Below are 20,757 nucleotides of genomic sequence, written 5' to 3' on the forward strand. Positions count from 1 at the left end.
AGGTGAGAGGGTGCGACGCAAGGTAAGTAACAGACGTACACCTGCACGGCAGCAGGCATTGCACCGCACCCGCCCCTCACACCAGCAGCCACCATTCTCTTAACCACCCCTCTGCTGGCACAGCGCTCTGCCACAATCGGAGCTCAGCTCCGATCGGGCAGTGTTTCTGACCCTAAACAAATATGGCCGACGGGGGAGCTCCCCCATAATCCTTTGCAGAGCCAGCGTCAGTCACTACTGACGGCTCCGCCTTCAGGCTGTCAGCAGCCCGCCTCGGCGCCTCCACCTCCAGGACCATATACTCACTGCATGTGCATGGGCAGCAGTGGAGGCTGCCTATGTGAAACAGCAGAGCAGACATGGATGAGTACACAGAGGCACAGCAGTGGCCAGCACAGAGGAGCCAGCAGCCTACTGTGACAGTCAGTAAGTACTGCCAACATATATTAGCCTGCCTGAATATATATATAAATATAAATATATATATATATATATATATATATATATCAGTGTGTATATATATATATATACACACACTGATATATATATATATATAATATATATATATATATATATAATTGCGATGATGAGTGTGTTATAAGAGTGACACATAGGAGTGTTGCTGAAAGCAGGTGCGTGCAGAGACGCTGAATCACTCACATTGGAGGCCATTGGCCATACTTAGAAGGATAATCTAGCAGATGGTGCGCCTAATGGCAGTGGCGTAACTAGGGCAGGGCGAGCAGGATGCGTGCCCTGGGCGCCGTGGGACCACTGGCACGGGGGGGCTCCACCGGCCACGGTACCGGCCCACCCTAGTTAGCCAGTGTAGTGCCGACCGCAGTCAGTGCGGTCAGCGCTAAACAATTCCACAGGACCGGAGCTAGGCTTCCAGCGCCGGTCCTGTGCTGCACAGCTGAGCCCGTTCCCTCCCCCTGAGTGCTTGCCCAATAGTGCCAGGAGGCGGGCTCAGGCTGTGCATAACACACGCATCGCCGCCAGCGCTGGCGGCGTTGCGTGTGTTAAACAGCAGCCAATGAGAATCAGATAGACAGCACCGGCTTCCGTCCGGCACCTGCAGTGGGTAATGGGACAGACGTCATGACATCATGACGTCTCTCCCATAATGCTGAGCGCACCAGCCCGGGAGGACTGGCGGGCGGCGACGGGAGCGGTGTCGCGGTCCGGAGCAGCAGCATGGAGTCAGGTAAGTATATTTGTATATACATATTTTTAAACCTGTCAGCACTACTGGGGGCACAACGGGGGAGGGGGGTGGCTACTTCTAGGGGGACCTCTACTGGGGGTGGCTACTACTGGGGGCACCATTACTGGGAGGACCTCTACTGCTGGGGGCTACTATTGGGGGCACTTAATCGGGAGGGGGAACCTCTACTGGGGACTACTACTTGGGGGGAACTAGTACTGGGGGCATTATAAAAGGGGCCTACTACTAGGGGCACTGCACTGGGGGTACCACTACTGGGGGCAATAATAGGAAGGATCACTACAGGGGGGCACTGGATAGGGGGATCACTACTGAGGGCCTGCATCAGGGGGACCACTACTGGGGGCACTGCATGGAGGGGACTACTGCTGGGAATACTATGTAAGGGGCTCACTGCTAGGGGCACTGCACTGGGGGGACCACTACAGGGGGCACTAGATAGGGGGGGATCACTACTGGGTGCCTGCATAAGGGGGACCACTACTGGGAAAACTGCATGGGGGGGACTACAGCTGGGGGAACTATATAAAGGGCACTACATGGGGGGGACTACTACTGGTGGCACTATATAAAGGGCACTGCATAAGGGAATACCACTACTGGGTGCACTGCATTGTAGGGACTGCTACTGGGGGCACTGCATAAAGGGGGAACACTACATGGGGCACTGCATTTGGGGGGACCACTACTGGGGGCACTGAATAAGGAGAACTAATTGGGGCTGTATAAGGGGGACCACTACTGGGGATACTGTATAAGGGGCACTACTATGGGCCTGCATAAGAGGGACCACAACTGCATACTGGGGGTACTGTATAACGGGCACTACTGGGGTTAAGGTGCATATGGATAGGAATGTTCAGTGTGAAAATAAAGGGTGTGTCATGTTGACACACCCCATTTTTAAGTGACCACGCCCATTTTTCCCCACGCACATATCAGGGGGTGGGGGGGCTCCCTTTTCAAATTTGCCCTGGGCTCCAAATACCCTAGTTACGCCACTGTCTAATGGTAATGTCTAAATGCAAAAGTGGGTGTCTCAGTCCTTGCACATTTGGACGCACGGCTGTGCATCATGCAAGGGGTTAGTAGCAGTCGCGACTGCGTCCAACTTAGAATCAGAATGAGGGAGTATCCCATTCCCTCAGCAGACCCCGCCCCCATCAGGGCTGCATTCGAAAATTTCCCGGGCTGGTTTTCAATCCCAATCCGCCCCTGATTGTGCACATGCGTATGCATCGCAGTGCGCATGTGCATACCTTAGCCAAAGTTCACAATGCATTCGCTCGCTGCACAAAGACAGCCCAGCAGAGTGATTGACAGGGGAAGCCGTTCGTAGGTGGTAACAGGGGCTGGCCATTAAAAACGGGGGAGTGGAGGTGCAAACGCATGTGTGCCTGAGTATCTCAACGGCGTTTTAGAGGTGTGCATAATTATAAGACAGCATCATAGTACACGTCACCTGGCTTGCTTTTACACTGAAGTGCTTGCAGTGCTTGCGGCAGGGTATGGTAAACCTCGAGCACTGCGATAGCATCCGATGTACCGATTTTTGCATACACTTCCTGAACATGACGTGCACAAGTGGGCATCTTAAAACAGGCTGGTGGGTGTCTGCATACACTATGTGATCGCTCTCTAAGAAATACTGGGCGTGCTAATGCATTGCTGTGCGGTAGCACTGCCTACGCAATTTGCATACACATCGTGCGAGCGATCGCATCTAGCGACCGGCTCTGAATCAGGCCCATAGGCCATTATCTTTCAAATCACTGGGCAAATGGCCACAGGAAAAGATGTCTGTTGGGTTCTGAAAGACTATCAGTATAAGAGAGGTGCTGGGTGACATTATAAACATGGCTCATCAACCTGTAGTGCTTCTCATCCATACAATAGATGTTTTAAAAAGAATAGACCAGCTCTGGAAAGAGGGCAGCTCAGAAGTGTTACAGGAAAGAAGCCTGACACTTGTTAGAGTAGAAAGGATAGTGCCATGACTAGGGTGCTATTTTAAGAACACTGTGGCTGCTTAAGGATATTTGCTTAAGGCTTTATATACCGGTATGCAGTCGGAATGCCGACAGTCTAAATGCCTACCGTCGGCATCCCGACTATCTAATCCCGGCAAGGGTCTAATGACAGGCGTCGAAATCCCGACGCCTATCATTTTACCTACGCCGGGAGCCCGACGCCAGGCATCCCGATCAAAGGTAAGCCATGCGCTGAGCGCGGACAGCTGTGGGAGGGTTAGGTTAGGGGCTTGTGGGGGGGGACTTAGAGTTAGGCACCCCCCGGGAGGGTTAGGGTTAGGCTAAGGGAAGGGGGGGGGTTAGGGTTAGGTACCCACAGGGGGAGGTTTAGGGTTAGGCACCCCCCCACGGGAGACTTAGGTTTAGGCTGTGGGGAAGGGGGGGTTAGGTTTAGGCACTTACGGGGGGGTTAGGGTTAGGCACTGGGGGGGAGGTTAGGGTTAGGCACCCCTAATGGAGGGTTAGGGTTAGGGGGGGGTTAGGTTAGTGAATAGGAAAATACTTACCTGTCGGGATTAGAACCGCCGGTATTCCAGCGTCAGGATTAGAACATGCGTTCGGTGGTATTTGATACCAATCCCTATATACCAGTTAATGCGCATTGGTTGCGCAAAGAAAGAGAGAGAGTACTTTTGTATGCAGCTGTGGAGCATAGGAATGCTGTGTGAGATAAATTAGCAAATAACGTGGCGCTATAGAAAATGGCAGGTCCGATTCACACTTCTACCATCCCAAATGTGAGAGTGTCACTCTAGGGCAGTCATTTTCAACCTTTTTGAACTCGGGGCACACTGAACAAGATTGTAAAATTGCCAAGGCACATAATATATCCCCCATGGAGGAAAACACACACATTGGTCCCCACGGGGGAAAGAAAACACATACATTGGCCTCCACATAAAACAAAAATAAAACACATCGGCCCCCATTTAAAAAAAAACAATCACACTATCACCCACAGAAGGCAAAATAATACACATGGCCCCAACATAAAAACACAATTACACTGGAACCCCCAGAAACCAAAATAAAACACACTGGCCACAAATGAAAAAATATCACACTATCCCCCTCAGAAAGCAAAATATGATACATTGCCCCCACATAAAAACATAATTACACTAGCCCCCACAGACCGCAAAATAATACATATTGACCCCCTACCTGGAGCTCCCTGCCCCTTGGTAGCGTCTAGACGCCCTTTTACTGGGCAGATCCTGACACCTTCAGTCCCTCAGCTGCGGTTGGTGCAGACTTGCTGCAGCCTGTCACATTCACTGCTCATCAGCAGCGAGCAGTACTGTGCAGACGGGACAGCGACGTGGCGTGCATGTCCTATGATGTCACACCACTGCGTCTCCATTGGTGCAACCCGGGCAGCGGTTGAGCGCCACCTGGAAGAGCTCAGCGCACACTTAGAAACCACTCACGGCACACTAGAGTGCCGCGGCACAGCAGTTGAAAATTGCTGCTCTAAGGTGTGATGCCACAAAAAGTGGTGAGCTTATTTTTAGAATAGGCTTTTAAATGCGAGTAAGATAATAAGTCTATAGGCAAGATATAGAAAAGTTAATTATGCGATTAAACCTACAAAAACTGCTACTGATTTGGGCTGACCATATGAAGTAAAAATGAATCCATAAAGACCAAATACTACTGGTAGATAACCGTAACAACCACAGGAGCACTTATAAAAATGCCAAGAAAAAGTGACTAACTACTGGAAAGTCTTAACTGTCTTCTGAATAACTGACTAATTTCTCCAAACTCAAACTTGGTGATAGGATATATCCCACCACATTCTGGCCTGTTATAAAATCCCTCATATATCCTTGATTAACAGACCCTGTTACTCCTCCGCCAGTGCTGAATCTTTGTCCCTGGGTTCACTTTCTACAAAACTACACATATAAAGCTAGATATTGCTACATTTATATTTTATTTGAATGTGATGTCCAAGAAATATAACAAAAAACCATATATAAACTAGGGGTGAGCGGGTTCGGATTTCTGAAATCCGAACCCCCCCGAGCCCCCCCGATCCGAGTCCGATCCGAGTCAGGCTCGACTTTTCCCGCCTGACTCGGATCTGACATCGAGGCAAAACGTCATCATCCCGCCTTCCGAGTCTCGCGGGTTTTGGATCCTATATAAGGTACCCGCGTCGGCGCCATTTTCTCACTCGGCTGTGGACAGTGAAGAGGGAGGGTGGGAGTTAGTGCTGTGTAGTGTAGTGTAGTGTAGTGCTGCTGTTGTCCACTACTTCAAAGTCCATAGGGGCTGGCTGTGTTGTGCTGTGCTGCTGTTGTTAATAGGGGCTGTGTCCACTACTTCAAAGTCCATAGGGGCTGGCTGGACTGTGTTGTGCAGTCAGTTCTCCATAGGGGCTGTGTCCACTCCAAAGTCCTGTGCAGTGTCCCAGTCCTAAAGGGGTGCTGTAGTGTTGTCCAGGGGGTGCTCTGTCCATCAGGGGTGCTCCCCCCAAGTGCTAAAAAAATAATATATTTTCTGTGTTTGTGAATTGTGTGCGCAGTAGCCGCACGTGCATCAACAAAGTAGTGCCAAGCGTGCGCCTGTGTCATAAGTAAAGGGCCGGCTGGCTTGACCGTTAAAGGGTGCTGTAACCCCCGAAAGTACACTCCAGTCCAAACCAAAAAAAAATTATTTTCTGTGTTTGTGAATTGTGTGCGCAGTAGCCGCACGTGCATCAACAAAGTAGTGCCAAGCGTGCGCCTGTGTCATAAGTAAAGGGCCGGCTGGCTTGATCGTTAAGGGTGCTGTAACCCCCGAAAGTACACTCCAGTCCAAACCCCCAAAAAAATTATTTTCTGTGTTTGTGAATTGTGTGCGCAGTAGCCGCACGTGCATCAACAAAGTAGTGCCAAACGTGCGCCTGTGTCATAAGTAAAGGGCCGGCTGGCTTGACCGTTAAGGGTGCTGTAACCCCCGAAAGTACACTCCAGTCCAAACCAAAAAAAAAATTATTTTCTGTGTTTGTGAATTGTGTGCGCAGTAGCCGCACGTGCATCAACAAAGTAGTGCCAAACGTGCGCCTGTGTTATAAGTAAAGGGCCGGCTGGCTTGACCGTTAAGGGTGCTGTAACCCCCGAAAGTACACTCCAGTCCAAACCCCAAAAAAAATTATTTTCTGTGTTTGTGAATTGTGTGCGCAGTAGCCGCACGTGCATCAACAAAGTAGTGCCAAGCGTGCGCCTGTGTCATAAGTAAAGGGCCGGCTGGCTTGACCGTTAAGGGTGCTGTAACCCCCGAAAGTACACTCCAGTCCAAACCAAAAAAAAAATTATTTTCTGTGTTTGTGAATTGTGTGCGCAGTAGCCGCACGTGCATCAACAAAGTAGTGCCAAGCGTGCGCCTGTGTCATAAGTAAAGGGCCGGCTGGCTTGACCGTTAAGGGTGCTGTAACCCCCGAAAGTACACTCCAGTCCAAACCTAAAAAAAAATTATTTTCTGTGTTTGTGAATTGTGTGCGCAGTAGCCGCACGTGCATCAACAAAGTAGTGCCAAGAGTGCGCCTGTGTCATAAGTAAAGGGCCGGCTGGCTTGACCGTTAAAGGGTGCTGTAACCCCCGAAAGTACACTCCAGTCCAAACCAAAAAAAAATTATTTTCTGTGTTTGTGAATTGTGTGCGCAGTAGCCGCACGTGCATCAACAAAGTAGTGCCAAGCGTGCGCCTGTGTCATAAGTAAAGGGCCGGCTGGCTTGACCGTTAAAGGGTGCTGTAACCCCCGAAAGTACACTCCAGTCCAAACCAAAAAAAAATTATTTTCTGTGTTTGTGAATTGTGTGCGCAGTAGCCGCACGTGCATCAACAAAGTAGTGCCAAGCGTGCGCCTGTGTCATAAGTAAAGGGCCGGCTGGCTTGACCGTTAAGGGTGCTGTAACCCCCGAAAGTACACTCCAGTCCAAACCAAAAAAAAATTATTTTCTGTGTTTGTGAATTGTGTGCGCAGTAGCCGCACGTGCATCAACAAAGTAGTGCCAAGCGTGCGCCTGTGTCATAAGTAAAGGGCCGGCTGGCTTGACCGTTAAAGGGTGCTGTAACCCCCGAAAGTACACTCCAGTCCAAACCAAAAAAAAATTATTTTCTGTGTTTGTGAATTGTGTGCGCAGTAGCCGCACGTGCATCAACAAAGTAGTGCCAAGCGTGCGCCTGTGTCATAAGTAAAGGGCCGGCTGGCTTGACCGTTAAAGGGTGCTGTAACCCCCGAAAGTACACTCCAGTCCAAACCAAAAAAAAATTATTTTCTGTGTTTGTGAATTGTGTGCGCAGTAGCCGCACGTGCATCAACAAAGTAGTGCCAAGCGTGCGCCTGTGTCATAAGTAAAGGGCCGGCTGGCTTGACCGTTAAAGGGTGCTGTAACCCCCGAAAGTACACTCCAGTCCAAACCAAAAAAAAATTATTTTCTGTGTTTGTGAATTGTGTGCGCAGTAGCCGCACGTGCATCAACAAAGTAGTGCCAAGCGTGCGCCTGTGTCATAAGTAAAGGGCCGGCTGGCTTGACCGTTAAAGGGTGCTGTAACCCCCGAAAGTACACTCCAGTCCAAACCAAAAAAAAATTATTTTCTGTGTTTGTGAATTGTGTGCGCAGTAGCCGCACGTGCATCAACAAAGTAGTGCCAAGCGTGCGCCTGTGTCATAAGTAAAGGGCCGGCTGGCTTGACCGTTAAAGGGTGCTGTAACCCCCAAAGTACACTCCAGTCCAAACCAAAAAAAAATTATTTTCTGTGTTTGTGAATTGTGTGCGCAGTAGCCGCACGTGCATCAACAAAGTAGTGCCAAGAGTGCGCCTGTGTCATAAGTAAAGGGCCGGCTGGCTTGACCGTTAAAGGGTGCTGTAACCCACAAAGTACACTCCAGTCCAAACCAAAAAAAAAATTATTTTCTGTGTTTAGCCGCACGTATATATCAAATCGATATAACATAAATGGAGGACCAAACTTTCTCCGATAAAAATAAAATAGAGAAAGATCAAGAACCACTTCCTCCTAGTGCTGAAGCTGCTGCCACTAGTCATGACATAGACGATAACATGCCATCAACGTCGTCTGCCAAGGCCGATGCCCAATGTCATAGTAGAGGGCACATACAATCCCAAATGGCAAAGTTCAGGAAAATGACCTTGAAAAAGACATTTAAATCAGCTGAAGAGAAACGTAAACTTGCCAATATGCCATTTACGACACGGAGTGGCAAGGAACGGCTAAGGTCGATCCCTAGTATGTTCATGACTAGTGGTTCAGCTTCACATGACGATGGAAGCACTCCTCCCACTAAAAAAATCAAAAGAGTTAAGCTGGCAAAAGCACAGCGAAGAACTGTGCTTTCTAAGAAGATATCACAAATCCCCAAGGAGAGTCCAAGTGTGGTGGTGGTTGCGATGCCTGACCTTCCCAGCACTGGACGGGAAGAGGTGGCTCTTTCCACCATTTGCACGCCCCCTGCAAGTGCTGAAAGGAGCACCCACAGTCCACTTGCTGATATGCAAATTGAAGATGTCACTGTTGAAGTACAACAGGATGAGGATACTGGTGTAGCTGGCGCTGAGGAGGAAGTTGGCGAGGAGGATTCTGATGGTGATGTGGTTTGTTTAAATCAGGCTCCGGGGGAGACAGTTGTTGTCCGTGGGATGAAAAAGCCCATCACGGTCATGCCTGGGCAGAAGACCAAACATTCCACCTCTTTGGTCTGGCAATATTTCTATCCAAATCCGGACAACAACTGTCTTGCCATATGTACCATATGTAAAGGTGAAATAAGTAGGGGTAGGGACGTCAACCACCTAGGAACATCCTCCCTTATACGGCACCTGCAGCGCGTTCATAAAAAGTTACTGTCAAGTTCAGAAACTTTGGCTCAGACCGTAAGCAGTCCAGGGACACCTAAATCCCGTTGTCCTGTTGTATCCAAGCGCCTGCAAACCACACCGTCAACTCCCTCCTCGTCAATTTCCTCCTTAGTCAGGATCGGAAGTAGTCCTGCAGGCCATATCACTGGCATGACTGACTCTCCTATCCGGGATTCCTCCGGAGGATCCTGCATTGCTACGCCTACTGCTGCCGCTGCTGCTGTTGCTGCTGCTGCTGGGAGTCGTTCATCATCCCAGAGAGGAAGTAGGAACACCACTACTTTTACTAAACAATTGACCCTCCAACAGTCCTTAGCGAGGAGGATGAAGTACGACAGCAGTCATCCTGAAGCAAAACGTATAACTGAGGCCTTGACTGCTATGTTGGTGTTAGACGTGCGTCCGGTATCCGCCATTAGTGCAGTGGGATTTAGACAATTGATGGAGGTAGTGTGTCCCCGGTTCCAAATCCCGTCTAGATTCCACTTCACTAGGCAGGCGATACCGAGACTGTACAGAAACGTCAGAAAAAGTGTCCTCAGTGTCCTGAAAAATGCCGTTGTACACAATGTCCACTTAACCACGGACATGTGGACAAGTGGAACAGGGCAGACTAAGGACTATATGACTGTGACAGCCCACTGGGTAGATGTATCACCTTACGCAGCAACAGCAGCAGCGTCACCAGTAGCAGCATCTCAGAAACGCCAGCTCGTTACAAGGCAGGCTACGCTGTGTATCACCGGTTTCAGTAAGAGGCACACCGCCGACAACCTCTTAGAGAAACTGAGGGAAATCATCGCCCAGTGGCTTACCCCACTTAGACTCTCCTGGGGATTTGTGATATCTGACAACGCCACCAATATTGTGCGGGCATTACATCTGGGCAAATTCCAGCACGTCCCATGTTTTGCTCACACAATAAACTTGGTGGTGCAGAATTTTCTGAAAAGCGACAGGGGCGTGCAGGAGACGCTTTGGGTGGCCCGAAAAATTTCTGGCCACTTTCGCCATTCAGTGACTGCGTGCCGAAGACTGGAGCGCCAGCAAACACTCTTGAACCTGCCCCGCCATCACCTGAAGCAAGAGGTTGTGACGCGGTGGAACTCAACCCTCTATATGCTTCAGAGGATGGAGGAGCAGCAAAAGGCCATACAAGCCTATACATCCACCTATGACATAGGCAAAGGAGGGGGTATGCACCTGACTCAAGCGCAGTGGAGAATGATTTCCGTGTTGTGCAAGGTTCTTCAGCCCTTCGAACTTGCCACACGTGAAGTCAGTTCAGACACTGCCAGCTTGAGTCAGGTCATTCCCCTCATCAGGCTTTTGCAGAAGCAGCTGGAGAAAGTGAAGGAGGAGCTAAGACGGAGCGATTCCGCTCGGCATGTGGGACTTGTGGATGAAGCCCTTCATTCGCTTTGCCAGGATTCCAGGGTGGTCAATCTGTTGAAATCAGACCACTACATTTTGGCCACCGTGCTCGATCCTAGGTTTAAAGCCTATGTGGTGTCTCTCTTTCCGGCCGACACAAGCCTGCAGAGGTGCAAAGACCTGCTGGTGAACACACTGTCAGCTGAAGCGGAACGTGACACGTCAACGGCTCCTTCTTCATTTTCTCCCGCAACTGGGGCTGCCAGGAAAAAACTTAGGTATCCTAAGCAACCCGCTGGCGGTGATGCAGGGCAGGCAGGACCAAGTTTGGACATCTGGTCCGGACTGAAGGACCTGGCAACAATTTTTGACATGTCTACTGTCACTGCATATGATACTGTCACCATTGACAGAATGGTGGAGGATTACATCGGTGACAGCATCCAAGTAGGCATGTCAGACAGTCCATACCTGTACTGGCAGGAAAAAGAGGCAATTTGGAGGCCCCTGTACAAACTGGCTCTATTTTACCTGAGTTGCCCCCCCTCCAGTGTGTACTCCGAAAGAGTGTTTAGTGCAGCCGGGAACCTTGTCAGCGAAAGGCGTAGGAGGTTGCTTCCACAGAATGTGGAGAAGATGATGTTCATCAAAATGAATTATCAGCTCTTCCAGGGAGACCAGCCTCCAGAACGTACAGAGGGACCTGTGGTGGTGGATTCAAGTGGGGACGAGTTAATACTTTGTGAGGATGAGGATGTACACACTGAAGAGGGTGAGGAATCGGTGGATGAGGAGGATGAGGATGACATCTTGCCTCCGTAGAGCCAGTTTGTGCAGGGACACATTAATTGCCAGCTTGTTTTGTGGGGGCCCAAACGAACCAATCATTTCAGCCACAGTTGTGTGGCAGACCCTGGCGCTGAAATGATTGATTTGTTAAAGTGTGCATGTCCTGTTTATACAACATAAGGGTGGGTGGGAGGGCCCAAGGACAATTCCATCTTGCACCTCTTTTTTTCTTTGCATTATGTACAGTTTGGGGCCTAGTTTTTCTAACTGCCATCCTGTCTGCCACTGCAGTGTCACTCCTAGATGGGTCACGTGTTTGTGCCGCCCACTCGTGTCGCTTAGCATAGTCATCCAGCTACCTCGGTGCAACCTTTTGGACATAAAAACACTATTGTGAGGTGTGAGGTGTTCAGAATAGACTGGAAATGAATGGAAATTAAGGTTATTGAGGTTAATAATAGCATAGGAGCAGAAAAACCTACAAATTCTGTGATTTTAGCTGTTTTTATGCTTTTTTTCAAAAAAATACAGATCCAAAACACAAAACCCAGAACCCAAAACACGGAAGGGTGGTTTTGGCAAAACCAATCCAGATCCAAAACACGAAGAAAGATCCAGATCCAAAACCAAAACACGAAAAGTGGCCGGTGCACACCCCTAATATAAACGTTACAAAATAAAATCCACTGCAGAGAACATTTTGGACAAGGGCTGAGTTAAGTTTCTTACTATGCAATGTCAAATAAACACAAGGATGTTTTTCTACAAGTGAGCTATCGAGAAAAAAAAAAAGTAATACAATGTGGGCTGCTGTAGCAGTGGCTGGGCTAATTAACAATCCAATCATCTATCAATGTCCCCTTCTCCTCAGTCATGCAGGTTTTGAAATTCAGTGCCCTCAGTTCTTGCTCATTCATGCATGCAGCATTGATCTCAACAAAGCAACCAGTAACTCTTGAAGCAACGGGTACAACGGGATCACAATACATATTACCACATTCGCTACAATTGCTAGATGTGCAGAATTAGACATTATTTCCTCACAAGAGAATAAAAGTAATATATGTTTATGGTATTACTAAGTTGTTAGTCTTCCATGCACTTATTGCTATGTTTTTACGGGTGACGTTTTACACTTAGGTTTGAAATTCACTTACAATCAGTCTTGACATCTGTGATGTCTATGTGTAGTAACTTTTTAAATACAAACACAGATAAATGTCTGGGGTGCTGATAACCAACTATAAAATCACAATTTATTACATGTAATATACTGTATACACTAGAGCAGTGGTTCCCAAACTGTGCGCCGTGGAACCCTGGGGTGCTTCGGGACACTTGCAGGGGTGCCTCAGGTTGGTGGACCAGCACCAAATCTAATTATTTATGGCCAATGTAATGTAAATATGTGGACAAACAGAAGCTCAAACCTGTCCAACACCACATAACTGAGTCTATGGATGACAGGTAAACACAATTTACTTCACTTTTCTACTTTACTAAATTTTTCCTGAATTTCTCAATAACAAACATTTGGCTTAGGAGTGCCGTGAAAATAATGCTGTTACTCTAGGGTGCCATGATTCAAAAAAGTTTGGGAACCTCTGCACTAGGGTGTTTTTTTTGTCAGAATCCATTAACCTCCCAGTATGTTTTTGTTTTGGATTGTGGAAGGAAACCAGAGTACCTGGAGGAAACCCACTCAAACACGGGGAGAACATACAAACTCAACAAGGATTGGTGGGGATCAAATACAGAACCTCAGTGCTGTAAAGCAGCAAAACTAATCATTGGGCCACCATGATAGCATTTCTGTTTAACTGCTGGACTCACTGAGCTTATCAGTGTCCTGGACTTCATGTACAAGCAGCAGAGGCTGCCTATTCCTGTACCCCAGGAAGAGGGCAGCAAATGATCCTACATCTCCTCCATTGCCCTGTATGACTTGGATTACTTGAGTAACCCCACTCTCCTATATATACCTCTGACATTATTACATAATTTCACCACACTTCCCTATAGGGTTTGGTATGAATTGTCAACAGTTAAACTGTCAACAGTCAAAATGTGGCCAGTGTAATGTTGACTGCATGAAGCCGACACTGTAGTAATGTAGCTTAAAGCATGTTAACCATGTTTGCATCATAACTGTAAACACAATCCTTTACCGTAATGTGTAGAGTTAACATGCTTTAAGTCACATTACTACCATGTCGGAGTATGCAGTTGACATTACACTGGCAAGTGCGCAAGTGTATTACCAACTGTCACATGATTTTACAGATCCACAGGTGATCTGCAAAACATAAAGTATATGGGTTCCTGAGGGACGAGTTTAAGAATCACTGATCTAGGTCACTGATTCTCAAACTGGGTCCTCAGTACCCCTAACAGTTTGTAGTTTCCAAGTCACCTGTGGATCTTGAAAATACGGCAGTTGGTCATACTCCTGTGCACCTGCTAGGTGGTCTGGAAAATGCGGCAGATGGTCATACTCCTGTGCACCTGCTGGGTGGTCTGGAAAATGTGGCAGTTGGTCATACTCCTGTGCACCTGCTGGGTGGTCTGGAAGATGTTAACTGTTAGGGGTCCTGAGGACCGGAGTAGAGAAATGCTGATTTACAGTAAGTGGAGATGGTCGTTCAGAGATGGCACTGTACAGTATGTAATGGAAAATAGCGAAATTCCCATATTTAATAGGATTGACAACAGAGGTTCAAGCGGAGTAGAAAAGTATTAAATTGCCCAGAAATTGCACTTCACAGACCACCAAGCTGGGGGTGATTTAAAAGTCTGATATGTCTATTATGTTATCATAAACAGCACTTCACATGTCAGTAGGTCATTAAAAAATCTGTGGTGCCCATGTTAAGAAAGTTCCACAGTCTGTGTTTCAATAGGAGGGATCCATAGTAAGCCACCCGCCATGCTGTGAGTCATTTAAAAGTCCACCAAATCTAGTGTGTTTAACATATTTAGGGCAGGATGTACCTAGCCTTGGAGAGAGATAAAGTGGAGAAGTTGCCCAAAGCACCCAATCCGCTTCTAACTGTCATTTTACAGGCTGCGCTAGATAAATGACAGAAGCTGATTGGTTGCTTTGGGCAACTTCACTGTCTCTCTCTCCAAGGCTTGATACATCTCTCCCTAGACACCACAGACCTAAGAAGGTATTTAGCCAATTTAGATTAAAAATACTTTGTATACAGTACCTGTATATGAAATGCAGACAAGATGTTATAGGCACAGTACATTGCATCTCCACACTTTACAACAAAAGTATACACAAATGTATATAATAAATGAACTGGTGGCACAATGTATTTTTTACCTACCTTGGGCCTGATTCAGAGGTGCATACAGACGTGGCTGCATCTTTTGCTACAACCATGTCTCCCCCTTTATGCTAATGCCAAAACCGATTATCTTCCTACTGAGAAGGCCACAGGCAGCGCTGCTAATCCGTCTCTGTGACCTATGGCAGGTGCAATTTCCTTGTCTGAACATGGAGTCCTGTCTCAGCGCTACTGCGTCTTTAGACTCGGACATGCAATACTTCCAACACTGGCCAACTCATGCAGTTAAGCTGGCCACACACTAGACCAACTTACATCCAACCAGCCAACTAGTTGATTGGGTGGAATGAAAATCTGGTAAGGTATGAAGGCAAATGGCAATCAGCAATTTGCTCCCAAACGATGCAAAATGGACAAAAACTGTTGTTAGAACAAATTGTTTAGATCAAACATTTAACAAACTTGTCTGATGACCACTTTCATCTGTTTTCTGGCATTTAGGAGCAAATTGCTGATCATCAGTTACTCCCATTCCTTACCAGATTTTTATTCCAACCAATCAACTAGTTGGATGGTTGGATGAAAGTTGGTCTAGTGTGTGGCCAGCTTTAGTGTGCATCTATAAACCAGATTACTTGTCTAACCAAAAGTTGCTTGGCTTCTGCATATCCAGCAGCTTGGATGTGCTGGACTCCAAACTGCTGCTGAGTTGTTTAGAGGTGCTATCACTCTGTGCCTGTATGACATCTGTTATAATATGTCTTGCCATTGATTCTAGTTTTAGACACTAACAACTCTCTCTGAATAGCTGCCTGCCCTGACCACTTCTTTGGACCCTGACTGCTCTATGAACTGCTATCAGCCTTGTACCAGAGTGGTTCGGTTACTTCCCGGAAGCTGCTTGAGTACTGCACAGACATTGGACCACCTCGTCTTTCCTTTTCACTGTCAGCATTGTTTCAATGGTGTATACCATATATACAGTACTAGAGTAAAGCCGCGTATCCACTTGCCGATTAAAATGAGCGATTAAATGATAACGATATCATTAGCATTTAATCGCTCTTTAATCATGCATACATCGGGCAGTTTAATATCGGAAACGACCAGTGATGCGCGCTCCCGCTGGTCGTTTCCAACATCAGTCATCGCCCGAACATGCCGGTCTATCCGACGATAACGACAGATTGGGCATGTTCGGGATGAGGGAGGGTGCCTACACTGAGTGACATAATGTTCATTGTGGGCACCTACAGGATGAGGAACGACTGAACGATTACGATGTCGTAATCGTTCAAACGTTCCTCGGTCGGCGAATGGATACGCATCTTTAGTTTTGGAATTGGCCTTTACTAGTGTGTGCATAAGACCAGATGAGGACTGATGGGCGCCTATCACTCTATGAGAAAGGCGGCTGCTAATGGTGAAGATCACAACTAGCTGGTTCTAGTGATTCATTCTGGGAATCATAGGACTGGCTAATCGGTGCACAGCCTTGCTTTTAAGCCTAATTTTAATGTACAGTTGCACTTCATTCATGTGGCATGAGTGGTTGTTATTTATACAGAAACTAAACAGCAGAATGGCCACTTTTCTATGTTATATAACAGCCAATGAAATCTGTGTAACACGCCGCAATATGAAGTCCATACATTTATCTCTGCATTCATCTCTACTGACCTTATTGAATCTTCAGAGCTTGCCTGTATTACAGAGACTTTGCTAGATGAAATTGCAGAACCTAACTTGGAAGCTGCAGTTCCAACAAATTACTCTGTCATTCACAACCCAAGATTTAACTGCAGGGGAGGGGGAGTGGCAAGCTGCTTTAAAAAAAGCACTTAAAATTAGGGTCTACTCAATGGAAATTACGCACTCATTTGAGTGCATTGCTGCTCAGAGTTCTACAGAATTGGGATTCACAGTACTTCTCATTTGCCGCCCCCCTGGAGATGGAAAGTTATTTCTACTAGAATTTGCAGATATTGTTGCTGGACTAGTTCTGGAGCATCAAAGATAACTGATCCTTGGGGATTTCAATGCATGGGTTTATAATGAGCTCTCTCACCTTGGCCAAGATCTCCTGTGCACAATGAATGCTCTGAGCCTCACACAAGTCATTCCTTCGGCTACTCATATAAGTGGTCGCACTCATGATCTTGTCTCCCAGATTGGATTGGAAATCTCTGACCTAAATATAAACCCAGTCATGTTGTCAGACCACCACTCAATTCTCTTTTCAGTCACAACCCCTCAAAATAGGACTTTACCCATGGAGTTGACAAGGTATTATCAAAGGGGATGCATGACCCCCTGGGCTCTTGCAGCAAACCTGGATCTTTCTGCAGTGATGGGGGCCTGTGAAGATCCTTGTTCCCTTGTCCATTACTATAACAGGTATGTGACAGGTCCAATGGATATTATCACCCCTGTGTGTATATGACCTCGCATACCACACCGTCAAGCCCCTTGGTTTGACAATCATGTTAGTGAGTTCAAGAAAAGAGGGTGCAGACTTGAAAGATGATGGAGGAAGACGAACCTGATATTGGAGAATATCAATCAACATTCACCCGTAAGAAAACAGAATTATTTTCAAATGCGATCAAGGCAGCAAACAATAGGCCAGCTCAGCTTATCTGTACAGTGGAGATGCTTTGCAAATCAGCATGCCTGCAGCTTCATGAATCCCTCTCCCACTCAAGATGCAATGAGTTTGCAAAATTCTTTGCAGATAAAGTATCCTCCATCCGGGCTGGAATCCCACAGTGCCATCAAAGGAGTGCCAAACTACCAAGACTGCCAAGGTAAGCCACCTGTCTCCCTGGAACAGCTTTGACATAATGAATGTAAAAGACATTGCTAAAATTATCAGAATGTTGCGACCCACCACCAGTTATCTGGACCCTGCCTCAACCAAGCTTATCATAGGGTGTTTAGACATGATTAGCCCTGTAATTGCAGAACCACTAAAGGAAGCAATTGTTAGACCACTTCTTAAAAAACATAATTTAGACCCCGACTGCATGACCAACTATAGACCAGTATGAAACCTTTCAGTTTTGTGGCTCCAACCTTATGGAACTCACTTCCCCGCACAGTTCAAGAGGCCTCCACTCTAGAGTCCTTCAAAAATAGACTGAAGACTTACCTCTTCTCCCAAGTATTTCACTAATTGTCCCTTGTTTAAGCTTATTTTGTATTTTGAACTGTAAAGGTAAATGTAAAAGACCTTTGAGTCCTTTAGGAGAAAAGCGCTACATAAATAAAATTATTATTATTATCTCACTTGTTTCTGTAAACTCTTTTTGTAGTTCTTTAGTGAAATTGCAATGTCATTGTGTGCATCAGAATAATTTTTTTTCTGTTTTGGAATAAATATATCCTTGCTAGTCAGAAAAGACATTTGTACAAAAAGGACTGTTTAATTCATATGTTATTATTATTATTAGTAGTAGTATTATTATTGTTATTTTTATTATTATCATCATCATAGATTTGTAGGGAGCCACAGTGCTCTGCAGTGCTTGGTAGTAGAGAAGAACAGAAAACACATAAAGCAGGGATTAACCAGATAGACAAAATAAATGCAGACATGACTCTCTACCAAAGGGTAGAGAGTTTATATTCTAGTTGGATGAGGACACAGCGGAAGCAAGAGTAAGGGTCACTGTGGAGACCCTGACAGTTGTGGCATATCTGGCATATGCATACCTGCAGTGGCGGATTTTACCTAGGGGCTGCGGGACTGCAGCCTCCCCCACTAAAAATCCACCACTGCCAGTCCCCACCAGTGAGCTCTGCCCTGGCTCTGGCACCACCCACTCACCGGCGTAATCGTCAATAGCAGGGCAGGCACAGCAGGGAGCAGGAGACAGTATCCCTATGTAGACCTGCCCTGCGTGTTGGCACTGGCAACGTAGTGGCTTCCTGTTGGAAGCCCTACCTGCTAATCTCACACAGGGCTGTCAGTCTCCGAGGAGGAAACTCTTCCTCTTGAGGGACAGCCAGTCTGGAGTGTGATAAGCACAGTAAGCTCTCAGCAGGAAGCCTGACCTGTGCTGAACGCTGGCTGTAATGTACCTTTCTTATCAAATTACTAGTTCAACACAGGTGAATGCAATCATAAATTAAGTGGGAGGTCCAGGAACAGAGTGTTTTGTCCATCCTGGAATGGGTCATGTTGGGAGGTATGGGCATATGTTTAGTCAAATATAGTCAGTCAGATACATCTCAATATGTAACCAGCTCAAAAATAGTAGCATTGGCCCTAGGCATGTATCAGGCAAAACAAGTGTCTATTCCACAGGTTTTCAAACTCGGGGCCTGATTCAGAGCCGGACGCTCTTTCAGAGCGCTCGCTCTGAATCAGTGACCTCCCTCTCTTTTTTTAGAACGGCCTCCTGGCCGCTCGCATAGCTGTGGGTGACCACCCACAGCTATAGCGAGCGGCCAAAAAGACGGTTGCGATGGTCAAGACCATCGCGACCATCGGGCTTGCGACGAGACCCTTGTGGTAGGGTCTCGTCTGCCGCAAGCCCTGGAGTGCTTTTGGCTCTATCAGAGCCAAAAGCACTCCCACTTACATCACTTGTGATGTCAGTGGGGCCGGCCCCAGACGGTAGGTGTCCCCCCCCTAACCTCCCCCCCAAGTGCCTAACCATAATCCCCCCCCATAGTGCCTAAACCTAACCCCCCTTCCCTGCTGCCTAACTCTAAGTCCCCCGGGGGGTTGCCTAACCCTAACCTCCCCCCGGGAGCCCTAAACCTAACCCTCCCCTCCGCGGCTGTCCGCTCGTGGCGCCCGGCATCCCTTCGATCGGGATGCCGGGCGCCGGTCTCCCGGTGTCAGTAAAATGAGCGGCGTCTACATCTAGTCGCCGGTCATTTCACCCTCGCCGGGATATGACAGTCGGGAAGCCGGCTGTCGGTAAAATGGGCCTGATTCAGAGCCGCTGGTAAGCGGCCGCTCGTTCACTCCGAGCGATGTACGCACAACTGTGCATGCGCATGGGTTGTAATGCGCATGCGCCAACCAGTCAGTGCGATCGGAAATCGAGCGCTCGCCAAATAGCGAGTGCCTGCTAATTTGAGTGACAGGATGAGGCATTTGTGGGTGGTAAGAGGGGAAGGTGCTTGAAAACGGGGAGTGGAGATCCGAACGCAGGCGTGCCAAACGGTCAAAACGGGTGTTTTAAGGGTGTGCATAATTAACAAAGCAGCGTCATCGACCACGTCACTTGGTTGTCTCTTAGCCTGAACTGCTCGCATGGTTGCGGTAGGAAAATCCTACCACAAGCACTGCGAGCAGTTCAGATGCCTTTTGATGTACTCAATTAATCAAATAAATAGCGGAGGTGACGTATGATGCGAGCGGCCAGGGGGCGTCTTTACAAAATAGCGAGCGCATGTTTCGTTCGCTCGCTCAGACATAGAGGCGTCAACAGACCACAAAGAGCGAGCGTTCAATTTAAATAGCCGGCCCCTTTTTCTGAACGAGCGAGCGCAAATAGCGTCTGGCTCTGAATCAGGCCCAATGTCAGCCGGCTTCCCGATTGCATCCCGCCATGAGTATTATATCGCCATGAACTATGGCATCTTTAACCAGGGGTGCCGAGAGAGGGGAGAGTCGTTACTAATTACCTGGGCCCGGGTTTGCTGGAGTGGGCCCGGGTCCAACTCCACCCCCCACCCTCTTTCCTGACAGCAGTCCAGCAACCGCTGCAGTGGGAGATTACTCGCTGCCTGTGGGAGGAGGAGATCACAATGATTGCACATGCCCCCCCCCCTGAATTTGCACTGCAACTATGTTTTTTTATTCTACGCGTGCATCGCCAGGACTCCCGCGATTTGGCCATGCTCCCTACCCTCAAGCCCGGCCCTGTATTTGACAGATCTGGAAAGGGCTAACAAACCAAATGATAAGACTGAATGAAATTTTTTTTTATCTAGTTTTCAAAACTTGTTAAAAAATTTGTAAAACACAGAAAAATTATTTTAATATGCCATTTATATCTCCTCACTGACACATTGACATTGTTGTCATATTTCCAACCCATCATGTTGCATTAAAGCCCTTTCAGTGCCATAACCCTAGGATCTACACTACACTGATATCTGTATCACACTTAGGAGGCCATTGCCATAAATTGCATGTCAGCTAGAAAGGTC

Source organism: Taudactylus pleione, unplaced genomic scaffold, assembly GCF_031769625.1.
Source record: "Taudactylus pleione unplaced genomic scaffold, aTauple2 ptg000093l, whole genome shotgun sequence".
NCBI lineage: Eukaryota > Metazoa > Chordata > Amphibia > Anura > Myobatrachidae > Taudactylus > Taudactylus pleione.